This window comes from Glossina fuscipes, unplaced genomic scaffold (genome assembly GCF_014805625.2).
Source record: "Glossina fuscipes isolate IAEA_lab_2018 unplaced genomic scaffold, Yale_Gfus_2 3, whole genome shotgun sequence".
Taxonomy (NCBI): Eukaryota; Metazoa; Arthropoda; class Insecta; order Diptera; family Glossinidae; genus Glossina; species Glossina fuscipes.
Window position 1 is genome coordinate 14,297,546 of NW_023998417.1, and position 19,227 is coordinate 14,316,772.

General features: G+C 33.4%; 1 protein-coding gene across 6 annotated transcripts in view; it reads right to left on the reverse strand.

The window, feature by feature from the left end:
- The window catches only part of LOC119634658 (complexin), a 206,455-nt gene that overhangs the window by 155,364 nt on the left and 31,864 nt on the right, over positions 1-19,227 (reverse strand). For all 6 annotated transcript variants that reach the window (XM_038028929.1, XM_038028926.1, XM_038028928.1 and 3 more), the window contains exon 3: positions 12,884-12,910. The gene's annotated coding sequence lies outside the window, so the exon portion shown is untranslated. The remainder of the gene's footprint in view (positions 1-12,883; positions 12,911-19,227) is intronic.

Below are 19,227 nucleotides of genomic sequence, written 5' to 3' on the forward strand. Positions count from 1 at the left end.
ATATTTTGAATTATAAACATATAAACAATATTTTACAATAAAGTTCCGAATGTCAAAAAATAGATGGCGCAACCAAACTTATTCGCCTATAAAATATGCACATATTCACAAGTCATCTCCTAAAAAACACGCCTGCTAGACATTTGAACATCAAAGTTAAGAAACGGTTGGTACATCAGGCTGCCTTGCCGTTTTTGTCATTAGGAGAGTTGGTGAAACAAGGCTTAGCTTGCCAGGCATAAAACATGGCTTAGTCGACTTTTTTATGTACTTTATCAAGAACCCAAAGAATTCAAAAAAATTTGCATGCGCTTACGTTTCAGTGTTACGTAATAAAAAAAAGAAGAAAAAATGACTGCCAGTCACTAACGACTACACCGAAGGCATATAACATAGGTTTTAAATAGAGAAATTGGTTTGATTAACTCACGCCCAACTATTAGCGCGTGAACGATATGGTAAACGTTTTCTGCTTACCTTTATTTTCAAAAAAACGTAGCAGTTTCAAAGGCATACATTTATTGTAGCAGTTCTGCAAGCGTAACGCAGGGAGGGTACACACAAACATTAACTGCTTACGGGAGCCTTTCAGAATGTAACCTCTAAGATATCAACTTTTCAGATGGAGTAATCACGTACAGTGTGTAAGCACACGTACTGGCACGCGTACGCAAGACTAACAAAACAATAATACTCGGAAGAGCATAGCAGTAGGCGCAACGTATAACAGAATTGTACGAAAACTGATGTTTCCTAAATGCAGGCAAGTGTTTTTGTTTACTTTTAGGCGTCGTTGTTGACGTTACGTTATGCTGGTACTCATTCTATGGAAGTGTTCCTAAGGCTGCTATGTTATATGCAGAACGATTTTTGGCTTAAAACCGTCGAGGTACAAAAAATTTTGCGAAAATATCTTTCAGTCTTGCTTTTCTAATCATTTGGCGAACCAGTTCAGGTTATTGTTGCATGACACATTAATTGCTTTCTTTTTTATCCAACAATAAATATTTAAGCTTTAGATTTTGATAAAATGAAAGGAAATCACGCCGAAAGGGAAGGCATTTAACCAAACGCGTACTTTAGTTTACTTTAAACTTAATTGCATTAATTTACCTCAAATAATTTGCCCGCAAAGAGAATTTTGATACTGGCTGCTTAGTCACTTAAGCTACTGTTAGTTATTTCTCGGAGATAATTGGGAAGACGGGTCTATCTCATCTTTTTTTCGGCACCAGGCGTAAATGAAGGGTTATGACCGTCAAATCTAAGCAGCCGTAAATAAGGATTACATTCATCCATTTTTGCATTTATATACAAGAGACAATTCAGTTCACTGCGTAACCAATTTTGGTGTAAATTTTAGATTACAAAAGTTTTCATGTGTTTTTTCATTTTATCATTACCCAAACAAACAATTATTTAGTTTCTTGCTCTTTCAAAAAGTTTAGCATGTTCGCAAGCACATGAGCAAAGATTTCAAATCAATTTTCAAAACTGTAGAATGTGCAAAAGCAAGCAAAACATTAGAGAACACACCTCAGCCGAATTCCCGTTTGAAATAATAGATCGTAAAATGAAAGCATGTAAACATGTGCAGATGCGCTGATAATTACACAAATCCAGTATTGTTTCGCTGGGGATGCGAGCAAACGAAAACACGAATCTTAAATTGTATCCACCGAAGAGAAGTGTGCAAGGCTCGATAGGTTACCTGCGAATTAGCGGACGAAAAAAATGTCGATGTGTGTGCGGATAGCACTTTATTTAATTTTGGTCTGTTATTGTTTTTTTTCTGTTGGGTCTTTCGATTGCCTTCCATTTAAACCTGAATCAACAATCTTCATTAAAAAATCACGTAAATATTTTCGGAAAAAAATCTAAAGATTTGCATCTTGAAATCGTTTATCAGTAAGGACTTTGGCTTTACAATTAAAATATTGGCATCGGATCAATTCTTCTCGTTTACAATACTAGCGAACATTACAAGGCCTATTCAGCAAGGCTAAGCGATTCATCTTAACCAGAGATAAACTGTCCTATGATTTAATGTAGATTTGATTATCACTGCACAGAGACGCAAGTGCCGGAAACATTGAAGACCGCTGATAAAAACACATTGCTGGCATTGGCTGTTGCTTTTACCCGGAGCCATCTTCAGGAATTAGACTTGAATAAACTGGCCGTAGAAACACGACTTCATGTCCCCACCGGTCTCTCATCTGAATGTGTAAAATGCTTTGCCTTTATTAATCGAATAAACATGATTGGATAAACTAGTAGGCTAGGTGTTGCCATCGAAAGATGCCTTATGGCACATTTTGCCTAACTACAAACAAAATAATAATTGAAATGTTCACAATTCCTCCAACTACACTGCTCCTGAAGCAATTTCATAATTGTTCAAGGAGTTCAAGTCATTTGAAAGCGCATCTTAAGCCAATATCTCGTAAATTATAACCATAGACAGCTAACTCTGATCTCTTCTTCCTTATGTGACTCGTTGTATACGAAAAGTTGGTTTAACTTTATTAAAAAATTTACTACAAAAACCGACGCAAGCAACCGTTATTTGAAGAATCACACTTTGTAGGAAAAAGAAACAAGGAATGCTTTACAAAGTAGCTCGGAGAACGTACTTAAGCTCAGATTAGCATCTAAAACCGCTTACGCGCTGCGAACAAAGGTAACAAAATATGTCTACATTTTATTTCTACTGAAACTAATTATGTTAAATTTCTTAAATTTCGTAATAACATCCTGTGACTTCTCTGTTTTGTCTTATTTCACTTTCTAAGTTTGTCAAAAGCATGAAAATTCACTCTTTGTTGAGATATTAAAAACTGGATTATTACCGTATCCCTGATAAATAGTATAATCAAATTTTGAACCATGTCTAATGGAAACTTATACAGTCCATATCCTTTCTCATTTTGTTTCTCTTTCTCTTTCTCTGTCTCTATCTATTTATTGCGTTATTGCGTTCTGTTTACTCTACATGAAAACAGGCAGGATTTGCACTCCTCTAAGTAAGCACTGGGTCGATGTAAAAACAGCAACGAACAATGAAAGCGGTTGCGTATATGTAAGCTTGAATGTGCAAGTTGCTGATTATGTCACCTCAATTGCAGAGACCCTCTCACAACATATTTAACACATGGTCTTACTCACCGTCCCAGAATGTTTTATTATTATATATGCACAAAAGCAAGAGCAGTAGTTGACTTCAATGTGCATAAACAAGAACGCATGTATGTTATACATGCACGTATACAAACAAGACTTTTACGTATTGCTGTGTGCAAGCATTTATGTATGTATGTTCGTGTACATGCCTATATAAATATAAGCTTTTTCAATGACACATTCTCATAATGACATTTACCTTCCGGTTTTTTTTTTGAAACATATGGAGACCACGTTAGACAATTTAAACCATTAAATGGTGTAATAATGTCAGTGTACAAGCCTTAAGCCAGAATTAACTATTCACAAGTTAATGGACAAAAGTGTGCATGTATATATATATATATATATATATATATATATATGTATGTAACAGTAGGTATATATCTAGTAAAACCGGAAGCTATTGCAATTCATTTCAACCATTATAAAAAAATATGCAAACAAAACAGGAAGTTTACCCAACATTCCAAAGGATTTGCGTGTCTTGAGCTTTGAAAATTTTGCAAATTTTTTAAATTGCGTGTTTTAGGTCGCATGCACAAACCAAGAAACAACTGAGGTGTTAAAAATTAGATCAACAAAATTATGCAAATTTATTTGTTGTCCATTTTTAAAGAGTATCTGAAACCCGGCCAAAATAGGTCGCTATAACAAGTTTGGTCAAAATATCCCAAATATTGCGACTTGAAGATTAAACGCTAAAACACATGGCCCGCCCACAGGCAGACTAGTTTATATCGATTCAAAAATTGACTAAAAATCAATCGGAGTAACAAAAGGTACACCTAATGGGCGTTCAGGTCTTTCATATATTCATAGAAACTTAATATGATTTGTGCCAAAGTTGATGTAAAGTAAAATTACGAAATTTTAGTTTCAACTAAGGACGAATAGACAGAGAGCAAGAGGAAGCAATCTGATCAATTTTTAATCTTAACTAGACAGAGTAATATGACCTATCGGAGAAGTCTTGATACTCTTTTTATTTTTTTACGAGTATGTACGAGTTGTTCTTTAAAGAATCAATTTGTGCACAAATTATGAAAAGACCATTCACTCGTGTTTGGTCCTCATCGTAAACAGACCACATATACCAAGAGCCATCATTATCAAGGCAGAACCAGCAAAAATAATCAATCATAAAGCAGTCGCTATATGAGAAATATACTCTTTGCTCGAAAGTAAGAAAGACTACGATCTGAGCCAAGAGGAGCATTCCGTTCTTGTAAGAACATTAGCTGAGATCTTTTGTGCTTATTATAGACCGAAAGAAAGGTTTCATTGTTTTTATCAAAGACTTCTGTGCTGTTATCTTTTGCACAAGTCATGAAAATGTGACTTGACACGACGACCCCCGGATTTTAATCCAAACATGAAGCGCAACTTAAAAATACATTAGAATTATATTGAGATTAGACTTGTAAAAAATTCTAAATAAAATATCCTCACCAGCAAAAGAAAGAAATATCTATCTACATGTAAATATGTATAAGAACTAATATATATATACGTATATTTGTATGTGTACATATTTTCATAAAATTATATTTATTTCAGCTGTAAATGACGAGAGAAAAAAAAAAGAAATAAATGAAAAATTTTTATGAAGAAACCGAGCACAGAAGTGAAGAAGAGGGAGAGAGAAATTTTTGCACTATGAAGCATGAAATTGAAAATTGCGTATATATTTATTGTAAATTGTACTGAAATTGAAAAACGTTTTGGTATTTTAACAATTTATAGCAATTTGATGCTGTAGCTGGAGTAAGGGCCAAAATAGAAAGGGAAGACGAGATAAGCCGGAGCGAGGAACCCGCTCGATTGCTGTAAAAAAGCACTCACATACCGACGTATAATAAATTGAAATTGTAACAACAAAACTAGTGCAAAAGAAGTATGTATTACTGTTGAATTTTTTCTAGGAATTCGTAAATATTGCAATTCAAGAGAAAATTATACAAAATCATAGATTGATATTAAAATTTTGTGAAAAAGTATTTTAATAATTCAATAAAATTAATAACAATCTCTATCCGTATGTTTGTTAATGTGTATATATGTATACGCGTGTGAAAATGTATCGACCTATGCCTGATAACTGCATTACAAGTTTGGCTTGAGAAGACGAAGAAGGAGGATTTTCAATAAAACCATCGATGTCCTCGAGCTAGTGTTAAGGCGCAAAATCACTAAAAATTCTATATTAATTTGACCATTTCTTGCAATCTGTGCACTCAGTCACGAAAGGACACCCAATATACGACTTACATCTGTTCCAAGCATTTAGATTTTAAACCATTATAATCTCTCCAGTTCTGTTTTATCCTGGGCTTACTTCGTCGTATGGGCAAATTCTTTTCTTTTTTTTTGAACATCATAAGATCGCCGATTGCTCACAAGCAAATCCGCATAGATTCGCTTTGCGCATATTTTGGCGTACTGTTGTAGATAAGGGGTAACATATAAGAAATTCACTTTCACTTTGGGCGATATCGAGTATTTGCGCTCAAGCGAATTCGCAAAAATCGCAGAATCTTTCGCGTATTCTGAGAATGTTCGCTAGCTAAAGTCACTAGCAATCCTTTACAGATCGAACTTGATGGTCTTGATAAATATTTGTGCCAAGTTTTACCTCTACCAGTACTACTAATTGTTTAAAACTCTTTTCGTGGACGGATTAGGGCCGCCCTTGAAATTGAATTTAAGCTCAAAATATCATTCGAATTGAGAATTGCTCTTGCACACTTAATTAGTTTTACACCATGAAAATGCTTTCTTGTGTTGCTCTGCGGATTTAAAATTCTCTCCAGGAGGAACATTTCTTTCTAATTAACGGGTTTTATGGGAGGAGTTCCCCGGATCCTATTGGATGGCCTACGCAAAATAAGGTTCTTCGGCAGAGGGAAATTTTTCCCTTTACCAATTTCCGTTGTTTAATTTATATCCGTATACACCGACATTTTCGATTAACTACATTTGGGTCAACAGTTTTTAAAGCAATGATACAGTTTGTGGTAGAGAGCATAATTTTAGAGTCTTTGAATAAGGAACAAAAAGTTGGTGTTCGTTAAGCGAACTTTTATAAAAACACAATGAAAATAAACGGACACAATAATAGTAATAATAATAATAATAATAGTAATAATAATAGTAAAACCTTTTTTACATGGCTTTTAAAAAAATTACATTTAAAGAAAGGCTATAGCAATAATAACAATATCACCAATAGCACATGCTACTGACATTTAACTGCATTGCTACCGTATGCAGATATATGTAAACAAACATTCGCTTACAATAAAGAGAAAGAAAGACATGCCCTTGGGGGTGCTTATTGTGGGAGCAAACAATGATACACAGTCGAGGCATGCAATAAAGAAACCGCATCATACAACTCAAGATAAATGGCTAACAGAACTCAGACAAATGCATACTTACACGCGCACCCATATGCGTACGCGAATGAAATGATAGCAGTGAGTTATGCTGCATACATTTATGCACACTTGCAAATAGACATCAGCGTTGATATATGGATTGCGGTTAGGGTAGGGATAGTTTTTATTCTTCATTTGTTAGCGTATGTAGAGCACATTCATGTGAATATCAATGCAAACCCGCACTCGCAAACATAAACATAAAATTATTTTTTTTCTTTTCAACTTATTTGCATTTGCATGAATGAGAGATAGGACGCTTCTCTCTTGTATATCATAAATGACGAAAGAAAGTCAGTCATGTAAATGATATCTGCTTATGAAATATTTCATTTACTTTAATACCTCAGCGTGGAGAGGAGATGCAGGCATGACACAAAACACAGAAAGTTTTCCACTTTCCACGCTGCTTATGTACTCGCATATATAAATAATTCCGTACTGGAATTTTACTTTTCCATACGCAAGAAACTCATATGCGTTACTTTACAATAAACACATGCGTACACAGCATATAAGTTTGCTTCCAAACACTCATGCACGTTGTCATTAATGCTAACAATGCTGGCAACATCTTTGTATAGTTTACAATTGTTGCTGTTACATTTTCTTGTTCTGTGTTGACAACAAAAGCTGTTCTACATGCAAGTCCCGTTACTTGTTTTCATCAAAACAGAAGGCTGAAAAAACTTGAAAATAAGAAAAGCATGTTGAAATATTAAGAACGATGATAAATGTCGTCCCTGATATCACTTTTTTCCTCTTGACATCACACTCATGTTTCTCCCTTTACAAACGCCTTTTTAAATAAGAAAAAAATGGCTCTTATTGTCTTTTCATTGCACAATTTAAAGAAACCATTCTACCGAAGGGCTTAAAGCTTACATTACATACGCAACTAAATAAGTTCAATTTTCGCATACGGACTGGCCATGCTTGCTTGCAGACAACGGACATACAGGCCTGAAGCTGTTTTTTTTTTTTTTTTAGCTTGAATAGCGCTGTAGGAAAAATTCAAAAAGCGAAAAAAATGAATTCCACATGAGGGGGCTTGAAAAACGAAAACCTCCTCTTTTCTTTTACGGCCTTGAATTATTACTGACAATGCAAAGTGCATATATTGCGAGAATCTTCAGGAATCTCAAAAGCAAAAAATTATGGGATTGACATGGCGAAGTATGAACATAGACGGAACGGATTAGGAAAAAATCGTACACTATGCGCTACTGAAACCGGGCTACACAGTCAATGGAACTCACTATCGACGAGAGCTGTTCAATTTGAACTGCGAATTGCTCGAAAAGGGGCTCGAATTACGCAAGAGACACAAACTAATGAAAGTTAAGTATCACAACAGTCCGTAATATCGGACTTTTATTGTCTATCGTCAGAACGTAGAAATAGGATCCGCACGCAACATCTAGCGGCTTCTGCCCTCGATTTCTTTCGATTGGTAGCGCAAGGCGTGGTAGGTTTAGATTTGTTAAAATTTCAAGGAGGAACTAATTGTTTGAATAAATGGCTTCGTTTCGTTGAACGTTCTGCCAATAAGAGGGTTATTTTTCTTAGCGAAGCGTATGTAGGAGTGCGTTCAAAAAACTGATCCGTCCGATGCGAACGACTGCACTAATTTAGTATACACGAAGCACAATCACTAAGCGACATTATACATTAATCTAATCCGATCCGAAGCAATTCTCAATAGGTTTCTGTCCTGAGACACAAAAACGTGTCAGCGTAATATTTCTTCCCAATGTGTCCAAAACTGTTTGCTGGTCACAAATATGTGGTGGCAGATATCAGACAGGCGGATAGACATACGTACAGGCAAGTTTAAGTAGACTCAGAAGATAATTGTAAGTTGATTAGAGTGTTAAACAATTACGTCCTTTTGAGCTTCACATGTGTTTTTTTTTTTTTTTTTTGATAATTTCTCAAGAAGTTCTGAAATATAAAAATTCGGCACAAAATTCAAGCATTTCCCTTTCTACCATAGATAACATGTTGGCGCTTTTGTATCCACAGACAAGCGAGAGAAAATAGCGAAACCCTGCACAGCCGCAACGGATATCATTGTTTGGGTTATGAGCTTTTAGCATAATAATATAACTTCTCCATTGCTTTTCCACATTACGATAATACGATAAGATATGAAACAACACCTCAAGCATAATCACTGCGCGTTCTCTTCATTAGAGAAAAGCAGTAAATCGCTTAAAAAACTTCAAACAAAGCCAAAAAGAAATACTTGTTAACAATAAGAAACGAGAAATGAAATTTTTATTTCTTTGAATAACTTCAACAAGAAGCTTTAGTAACCATAGAAATGTGTTACGGGAAATTAAAAGTTACAATTTTTTCTGAAAGTAATAATTAAGAAATTCTGCCTAAGAAAGTATACGATAGACTTTAACAGGTTTACGGCTTAATCGAAATACGATGACTGCAAAGATTGTTTTCCTTTTAAGTATTAATGATGAACGATTCATTTTAGGTTGCTTGGGCCTTCTCGATTGAAAATGGTTTTTGTAACCTAAATATTACGAATAACTGCATGGAATCGATGTGAAGCGCGTAGTAACCTATAACATTCGACATGTATGCACATTCCCATAACCATTAGCATGCAAGGATAACTGTAGCCAGTTAAGTAAACGCCAGAGCATAATAAATGTTATTATTTTTAAATTTTCACACACAACTCATGGTTTATAAAAAAATTGCATTTTGTCGAAGAATTTCATTTGATTTTGTTATCTAAATGAGATTTATAGCGAAAGAGAGAGAGAGAGATAGAGAGAGAGAGAGAGAAGTAAAAATTCGTTTATTTGGCTGAAAATGCTAGCGGTTATTATACCATCAGTTGATAAATTGTTAACAAAATAAAAAAAAAAAAAAAAAAAAAAAAAATGGTTCGTTACTGTGAACGATATAAATGCATTTCAAAAACTCTGTGTTTACAAACTTGCCTTGCCAGTATGTACATAGTGTATGGTGTTATTTTAGATGTTATCTGTGTTTTCATCTATGAACATTTATGCATACAAGAATAGCTAACAACTAGTTTTGTTTTCTACAACGAATTGAAAATTTATTTTGTCATTTTTACACCAACTGCCAGCGGCAGTAGAACAAATGCAAGCACTTTAATTTGACGCAAAATAGTATTTCACGTTACAATTCTCGCATCAAGCGTGTAAACACTTGATTTGTGTACAGCTTTAAATCGATTTCGAAACGTTAATCAGCCAGTCCATATAACTGTTTCCTTGATGTTGCATCTTCCTTGTAAACATTCAAGTCAAGCCATAATTGGGTTCATAGGGAAACTTTCATTCGTTTTAATCCACCCCTATATAATATATCGAACGATTGGTTGATTTTTAAAAAATTCTTTGTTTATACCCAACATCGAAATTGTAATGCACTTGTCATAACGCAGATATATTTGGCATTCTTCTAATCTCAGCTGTGACTCGCAAGCCAATTGTTTAAAAGAGAAAATTTAAATTGAAATTTTTTCCCAAATTTCATTTCTACCTCGGTGCACATTTTGTAGTGGCAAATGGATGCGAAATGATTGCTCTAAAGTTGAAAATGAATGGTAACTCATGCATGGGCGTCGCGACGCAATCCGAATTCGAAAAAGTCACAAAACTCAAACATATTACAATTATAAATAGTTGATTTATTTCAGGCCCTATAAATCAATTAAATATCGTTGTAATAAATCTTTATAATTAATTAACAGGTGCGTAAATTAATAATTTATACCTGATGTAAGAATAAGCAATGAACGCCAATGAACACGCTTAGGCAAAAAAGATCTAAAAAATTGCTATTCCCTAATTAACGTTATTGTAATGTAATTAATGGCTCTCTACCGACACACAGTTAATTAAATTATGTTACTGTTTTTATAAAAACGTTAAAGTTAGATAAATTGGAAAGAAAGAAAAAGAAAAAAAAAAAAAAAGGAAGAGAAAAAAAAAATATCACAACATCCAACACATTTAATAAAAGATTTTAAAGAGAAATTCTACTAAATATTTTAGCAGCCAACAACGGATATTCTTTGTGAGCAAGTTTTTATATTCTATTGCAGAGTTCGTAACAATTTCGCGTTTGAAGAAAAAATGTATCTTGTATTTCATTTTAAGAGCCCGAGGTATTTTACAAATCAAAGCTTTAGCTCCGCCCTCCTCCACACTATGGCAGAAAGGTCTTTTAACAAATAACCCGTCAGCTTAAGTTAGTTAATAAACTTTATCTTGGTTTCCTTTAAGTAAAAACAATGATAGCAATATATAACAATCGTTGCTCCAAGACGACGCATACCTTTACTTCCCCAACCTCTTTTTATTATACTTGGGAATTTAATGACGTTTTCTAACACCTTTAACGCCCAGAGGGTACATAAAGCATATCATATTATATACTAACACAAAATGGAGGTCTGAGGATTAAAACATATTAATTTTGTCATTCAAGAGAGACGTAAAAGAGATATACGCATGAAATAGTTCATGAAGCCTGTAAAAATCTGATGAATGTAACATCACAAAGGTATTCATTTGTCCATCTTTTCGTCAGAGTTTCCGCTTTTTTTCTTCTTCTTCTTCTTCTTCTTTCCAAGTTCATCAAGGCCTCCAGAGTGGAGGAGGCGGTAAAAAGTCAAGCGAAAAGTGACGATTTAGGAATGAAGTCATGCAGGCTGAATATATTGTCGAAACTATTATTATGATGACTATGTAAAATGGCTGTTTTCACCATATAAGTGTACAATTGGGGAATATCCACCAACAATAGTAAGTGAAAGTCAAAGTCGAAGATGACTTTCATTCTTTTTCTTAATGCAAAGTCCACTGTCGTATTATTGCATTTTCTTTTGCAATCTCAGCACAGCAAAAAGCATTGGCAACTTGTGGTGTAAGCGGTAAAATAGTTTTCAAAATTTAATTGAAAGTTGAGTAATAGAAATTCGTTTTAAACAGCAGATAAAGGAATTCTCATTTGTTCGTCCATTTCTTCACCGTCCTGCATACATATACATATATATGTGTGTATACATAAGTTTCTTTTTTTCTTTGCCCGCTGCTTTACCACGCGTAAATCACTCAGTGTGCTCAGTGTGGTTCAGTGAACCAAAAATGTCGTCATTATGGTTGGCGGAAATAATGCGACGACCTCAAACTCATGACAACAGACAACGAACACTGTTACTAATTAGTATCCTTAAATAGCTACAAAAGGAGGTTGTAAAACAGTTTCTTTTTTTTTGTTTTTTATTTTTACTTTTTGCACCATTTCTCTATAAAAACGTATATTACGCGCGATATTTTTGCGAAAGGTGTGAAATATTTTACTGCAGATAAAAAATGCATGTGTTTTCTTTAATATAAATGTTAATTTAGTTAATTGGTTTACTTTAAAAGAAAACTATTTCGCTGGCTTTTTTTTTTTTGGGTTACGAAGATCTCTTTAAGAGAAAGATGTCTGTTAAGACCTACATTCATTTGGGTTTTTAGGAATTTCCAACAAAATGAAAAGTGAATACAATCGATAACCGACGAGCAATAAAAAATTATTTTTTATTAGAATTTGCTGTTGAAGCCTTAGTGGATGATTTAAATGGAATCCCTTCTCTTAGACAAACTCGTAATCAATAATTGCCGAGCTATCAAAACATTTTTAGTTTTACAATTTCAACAACAATTAGAAATTCCCGTTTGACTGTTTCTTTTGCTGTGAAATTATCCAAGTCTGCCATTTAATCGTTGATCAACGCATGCTTCTAGAATGTTTTACTTTAATCACAATCGACGATCTACCGAACGAAAAGCCTTATCTGTCTGTGCACTTGGTAATGTTCTTTTGCCAGTAAGATACAAAAGTGGAATAATTGAGAATTTACAGCTGGAATGAGAGATTTCGGGTGAGTGCCTTCCCAACTTCCCATGAAATTTCAAGGCCATTCTTTTTTTGCTTAATTGTAAGGATCAAAAGCCTGTAAAAAAAGCATAACAACATTCCTTTCAGCTGACCAAAAAATCATTGAAATAATCCATCCTTGTGTAGGATGGCATTAACAGACAAAAAAAGGTTTGTTTCATTCATTTTTATTATATTTGCTTGCTATTAAATTGTTGAGATGAACATATTCAAAACACAGAGGATTAAATTAAATTGTGAAAAAGTCTTAAAGAGGATCATAAGAAGAAATGGAAATATTTATATTCCAATAATTACAACCGACTTACCGAAATTTTCATCAAGCTGTTGTAATCCTGCAATGAAGAAAGAGACATGTAATTAATTACAGAGAGACTTGGCAGGAATTGCACAGTTTTATAAAATTAAATAAAACAAAGTTTGGCAGTCATTCCGAATATTACTTAAAGCTCAATGGAATCAACCAAATCCTAGGCGACAAAGAAATTGCTAATAAGTGATCCAATTAAAGAGAAAAACGTCGAAAACGGATATATTTGGCAAACCGTAAAGAATTTTTACATCCTGACATATATAAAGTTTTGCATATCTTCGTAATAGGTGCAGCTACGTCCATCCATATCCATCACACCATTCTCGCCTTGTACCATGTCCGCTTCGAAACTCTATTCGAAGGGCTATCATTTTTAGCAAGACTAGTGAGGCCGATGATGAAGTAAAATTGCACTCGGGACAAAACTAAGTGAGAAGTTGGAATGTTATAAGATTACGGAACTTTTCTTTTTACAAATTCTTATAGAAATTACTACAATATATGATAAATGACACGATTCGACTTTGGGAATAAGAAAAGACACCACGATCTGATCTCTGAGCATTGAAATTATCTTCTGATCGCATTTCCAGCTTGGCCGTAAAACCTAATGAAGATGAGAACACACAAAAAAAAACTGCGCTACAATTTCTCGTGAATGCCCTTGTTCCTTTTCTCTCTAGGTTGTTTTTAATTTATTGTTAATGTTAATAAAAAGCAACTGTCACTGATTTAGAACAGCAACGAAAACATCCTTGAGCCATTAAGCAAAAACGAAGCATGCATTGCATATAAAAAAAAACAAAAGATGTTTTAAATATTTGTAAATATTGGATGGCAAAGAGAAGACAAGATATAAAACAGCCACATACTGTCATACTATGTTGCATCATTAATTATCGTTGCCCTCACATGCAAAACAAACATTCATGCACCGCTACGCGGTAGTAAACAGATATGCTTGTGTGAGTAACAAGTCTGGAAATAAATGCGAGAAACATAATCTATTTGTTTATTCATGTTCAGATATTCGAGTTCAGCTGGAATGCAATAACAGCCGAATCGAGTAATAACAAATTCTTTAAGATCAGTCTCAAGCCAAAAGAGTTTTGGTTGGACTTTTTTAAAGTTTATACTCGTAGGCGAAAAGGCAACCTAAAAGCAAAATCCATCCATAATAAGCCAAAATATACGCGCCTAGCACAGAGGCGTTCTCCGAGGAGGTTACCAATAAACCGAAGCAAATATGCAGAGTCAGTCAGTCATATGCAGCATTCAACATTAAAGGTTAATTTAAGTATGACATAGACAACGTATGTGTATTTAGAAAACTTGTTTTAATAGCGTTTAAAGCGTCCAATATTAAGATGAAAGAACTCTAGGTATGCTGCGTAGGTCGTAGTTATACGCAGATTGACTGGATCTTATAAAAACAAAGCTTCTAGAAGAAGTCATGAGGTATGGCTCGCGAGACCGCAATACTCTATAAGTTTAAATAATAATGACATGTCAAGAGTGGAGATGAAGCTATAAGTAGCAATCCATTTTCACATGCTGCCGAGCAGAACGGCGGACCATCAGCGTCCTGTTTCTTTTTATGTATGCTTAATATTTAAGGAGAAAGAGAGAGAAAGAAAGAACTAAGAAGATAGGTAGTGGCCGAAACTTAGTGAATGTGTGCCCAATTGATGAATGTTACGCTCTTACCGACTGACCGCTCGCTGTAGCCGCGACCAAAGTCAACTCTATGGACGAAAAGATGAAAATTTGTTTTTTTTTTTGTTTTTTGGTCATTTTAACGGCATGTAAACTTTAATATCTTGTAATAAGTGCGCCATAACACGCTGCACGCGAGCTAGTTCTTAAAAGTAATCATACCTACTGCTCTTACATAATTTCTATATATTTATGTTTTTTGTTTTCTCTTTCTTAACGTTTTCTATTTTTAACGATATCGTTTATTCATCACTAGGCAAACACATGATGCCTAAAAACGTAAGTCAAGCCTTCAAAAAATGTTTTACTTAAATTAATCTAAACACGAAGATTAAGCATAAAAACACAACAACTTTCCGAAATGTGTTTCGCAGATGGGTTTGGTAATAAATTAAAGAAGCAAAAATAATTCATTTTCGGTATTTTTCTTTTTTTTAATCTTAAGCGCACAAATAAGAAGGCACAACGTAATTCATGTGACTGCATGTAAGCCGCACATTTCAATTAACGACAGTAACAAGTATTATTATTATAATTAATCATCGTTATCTCGATTTAAACATTACTACACGAGAAACCGCAACCAAGAGTCGTTAGGAAAACTACTGCTTTAGGGGAGAGCAACTTTAACATTGAATGCATTAATAATTGCTTTGGCTTATATTGTAAGCATGACACAAGACGAGAAAATCAGTTCAATTGTAATATTAAACGTTCTTGGATAAATGCACACCATAAGATAACCATTTACATAGGAACTGGAAATGACGAGGGTTAAGCTACCCCTTAGCAACTTTAATTTGACAAAGATGCCGAAAAAAGCCCGTTTTCATTGATTTTTCAGGCAATTTACTATAATGAAAAGTTTAAATTGTTAAAGATGCTCGGCTTTGGCTTTCCTGCCACTTGGGATGGGTAGCACTATTTCTATATCATATATTCATTTCTTCTGACCAAAAGTGCCAATAGTTATTCTAATTTGAATTAGCCTTCAGCGAAAATATTGCCGGGTAGGACAGTTTCAAATTTTTAATTTAAATGAGGATAAACACTTTCGCATTTAGGACGATTTGAAAATTTTCGGAAAATGCTATTTTTGCCTTTTAACTTTCATTTACGATCACAATGCGGCTACAATTGAATTGAATTCATCTGCAAACTTCTTACCACCAATTTGAGTTATAAACCTATCGAAGTGTGATGATGAGAGATGGTTTTTTTTTAAATTGTCTTATTAAACGATAAGAAAAGATCAGGAAAAGAAAAAGAGTTACAGAAAGATAATATAATAGATTAGAAAAGAAAGAATTGATTTGAGAGCAAAACGTCAAAAACAGGCAATGCGATATATGCGGTACGAACAGAGGTAAATGTGTAAATCAATCCTCATACCAGTATATTAAAGAGCCGCTCTTACATAGTTTGTTTTTGAATGTTTAGACAGAAAGAGGGGCTGTTATGAGTTATGATATTTCATCAAGAATTGATCTAAATAATCTGAAAATTTTTATCTTTTAAACACACTATGGATAATTGGTCGATAAAGCGTATATTTGTAAAGCAACAAAAAGGTATTTTAAAAAGGAAAAATTGTCCTCATCTTCATTTTTCTTTTAAGAAGGAAGAGAAGACGTGTAAACAATTCGTATTTTATTATTTTATTTGCGTCGTGCGGTTAAATTTATGCTTTTAATATACACTATTCTTTATAAAATTTATTCATTTTTCGTTTAAAATCGTTTCCATTTAGATGATCTCATTTTTCTTCTTACACAAAAAGTCTACGTCAAACAACTATTGAAATTACCAAAAAAAAAAAAAAAGAAATAAGAAAAGTTAAAAAGGTACGATCCCATAAAACTGACAGCGTCATTATGTTTTCCATCATCTCAACAGTAAACACATTTTTCGATAGTCGAAAGCTAAAAGATAAACAAAACTTAAGCTGAAAAGTATACCCTATAAAGCACCCATAATACAATGCCATAAGGTATGCTATTAAGTACAAAAGCATACACACCTTTTTACCGTTAGATTATGATAAATATATACACACATATATAGTTTCTTTTCATGTCATGTGTTAATAGTCTGTATGGTTTTTTTTATAGAAATAAAAAAAGCTAGAAATCTAGTCGTACGAACACGCACACACACACACACACACAAACATTATATTATTAATAAAAATAATAAAAATAAAAAAAGAACAAAATTTGTAGCATTATCGCCGAAAATAACGTCAACTTTATCACTAAGCGTCGAATTCTTAATGGTTTTGGGTAAAAAGCAATCTTCGTACGGAAAACCGAATTTCAAATTGCATATAAAAATAAACACGTAGGCGTGTTAACTACGTTTCACTATGTCAGGATGTTTGAATTTTTCATACCCCGTTATAGATTATGAACTTTTATGAATCTTTTATTTTTCTTGTTGATTTGGTGCACCCCTGCGTATGCTTACTTAAAAATTTTAAGAGCTTATTTAACGGTAGATTTTATAACTGCAATAAGGCGATGAGGTTTTAAATTTTCGCTTGTTTATCTTTTAAATATTAATATAACTGTTTACGTAAACTACAACTAAACCATCCCAATGAACTCTCTAAGGAGAGTTAATATGCAAAGGAAATTAAGAAGAGTTTGACGAAAATCATAACGTTTCCGTAATATCCACAGAATTGTTTTTCTTAACAAATTCATGACAAATTATGAAATTGGAAATTTCTTCTTCTAGTTGCGGTAATAGGATGTCCAAGGCCAGCACTTATCTGTTCATTTATCCAATTACTACTTCATCGGCTTAAGGAAAATATTCGAGTAGAGTACACGACCGTAAATTTCATTATTATTATGCGATTACTAACTGTTTAAACACTATTTTAAAGCATTCGATATAATCTTCAATACGAATGATATTAAAAATTTTTAAAGTTCGATTTGCAAAAAAAAAAAAAAAAAAAAATCCCACTTGTTACGCGTTGCTTGCAATTTCGTTTAACCTTATGATTTATAGCTTGTCCTAAACTCATATTTACTACCAAGTCTTCGAAATCCACTGCAGAAACTTTTCGGAGCACACATTAACAATATTATAGAGCATTTCATCCATCCATTTCAAAGATGATGATGGATGATTTTGAACATTATATACAGTCATCATTCTTTGTCTCTGACTTGCTTTTTAAAGAAAATTTTATGTTATATAATGTTTCGCATCAGTAAATACAAAAATAAAAAGAGAAAAAACGAAAATAGAAGAAAAATGAAAAAACCTTTCTTGTTAATTTTTTCAATAATTTTCATCCTCTGCATTGGATCGTTTCCTTCCGTTTAGGAGAGTCGACCCTGAATGAGTTTGTACTACAGCTTACTGTGAATGTCTTTTCATTACCTATAGCTAACTATCCGAGATCGCAAGCGAATTCTGTACTCTATTACTTATATATTCAAATTTTATATAAACACATTTGTTAATGTTGTACATAGCAAATAAAAAAATTGGCTTCTTTTTGATTTGCTTTCAATAAAACATCTTTTGATTTTCATAACTTTCAACCCGTAATGCTGTTTTTATGTTGTATATGTCTGATCAATTCTGTTCTTTTTCTAATGCTGTAGTTGCTGCACTTATTTTCTTTATTCGCTCTGAAGCCTTTCATTCACAGAAATGATTCCTTACAATTTTCATTTACTATTTTCTATTTTCTTTTTTCAATTATTTACGACATAAATCTAGTCATAAATGAATTTCCCTCTCCCTTTGAAAAATTTCTCATTGATGTTTTAATTATTATTTGTGGGGAACTTAATGAAAATGTAGTACCGATTGATTTTTAATGTAAGGTTTTCACTTCATTCACAAACAAAGCAATATCTGATGTGAAGAGTTGAAAAAATCTTTAAACAAGAAACTCTATAAAAAATTGATTTGCGTAATGCTGTGGGCAAATTTTAGACTGATATTCAAGTTAAATAGCGCCGACACAGCGAAAAAGTCGCTAGACAATCATAGTAATGTCCACAATTTCTTTCGACTATCGCGGTGTTGTGCACTACGAATTCCTTCCACCGGGCCAGTCTGTTATAGATATTTCTCTGAAAGGTCTGTGTGCCGCCTGTATATAGACGAAGAGAAGGATAGAATTTCTTAAAGAAATATTGCTGTAAACAAACGAAATGATAGAAATGCTTTGTTCTCTTTACTAAGAACAGCCCTTATGCCCACTTACAGCAACACAATTTGTGTACATTATTGATTAGAAACAATTTTACCTTCAATATCCGAATTCATTGACTTCAAAATGTATAAAATATTTACCTTTAACTTAATATGCGAGAGATAAAATATGAAAAAGTGAAGCATGTGAACTCTCGATTACTTTAGCAGCATGCCGCTACTTCAGTTAGCTTTCGAATTTTTTCAAGAATAATAAAATGTTGAAAAGCAAAAGCTCCGATTAATTGGATTTCTCAAGTTACAAGAAATGAGATCAGCTCGTGGTAAAGCAATTTTAATGCTTTTTTTTTTTGGAAAAAAAAAAAAACGAAAACAATTTTTTTTTACATTCGTAAATAAGGCTAAGCCATCAGATTCAATGCATAAAAATTACATAACAGA